The sequence below is a fragment of the Acanthisitta chloris genome, unplaced genomic scaffold (genome assembly GCF_000695815.1).
Source record: "Acanthisitta chloris isolate BGI_N310 unplaced genomic scaffold, ASM69581v1 scaffold1305, whole genome shotgun sequence".
In the NCBI taxonomy this organism is placed as follows: domain Eukaryota; kingdom Metazoa; phylum Chordata; class Aves; order Passeriformes; family Acanthisittidae; genus Acanthisitta; species Acanthisitta chloris.
Genome location: NW_008675167.1, coordinates 48,172 through 48,713, shown reverse-complemented (window position 1 = coordinate 48,713; position 542 = coordinate 48,172).

Here is a 542-nt window from a genome sequence, read left to right as displayed (position 1 = left end):
AGCACTCTTCTCAAAATCCTGTCAAACCGTCTTTTCTTGCTCACGGTAAACGAGGGGAGCGCTGTGTCCTAATTAAGCTGTTTGCCACAAGCAAAGCTCAGCTTCCCAAATTGCTGTGAGAGCAGTTAGCAAATGCAGGAAGTCGGTCCCTGGTGTTGGGGGAAGCCAGGTGCTCCAGTTTTCCTTACAAAGCTGGGGTGTAAATTGGTGTAATGGCATCAGACACAGAAGAGTGAGCTGGGGAGCAGAGGGTCACGGTGGGGCAGGACCCACCGTGATGGAGCTGGTCCCCCGGGGATGCAGGCACAGCTCCTCCTGGGGATGCTCATCTCCCTCCCAAACCTCGTGGCACGCCTTGCCCAGGGAAGCTGTTTAAGGTTTCCTTTCATTCACACACCCTGCATAAAGCAGGCAGAGAGTAAACATCTCCTGTAGCTCCGGGCAGGCGGACGAGGTCTGGAGCTGCCTGCAGCTCTGGGCTGGACTCCAGGGAAAGGCAGCGCTGCCTGCCCAGATGCAGGGCAGTCCCGGCAGCTGATAGG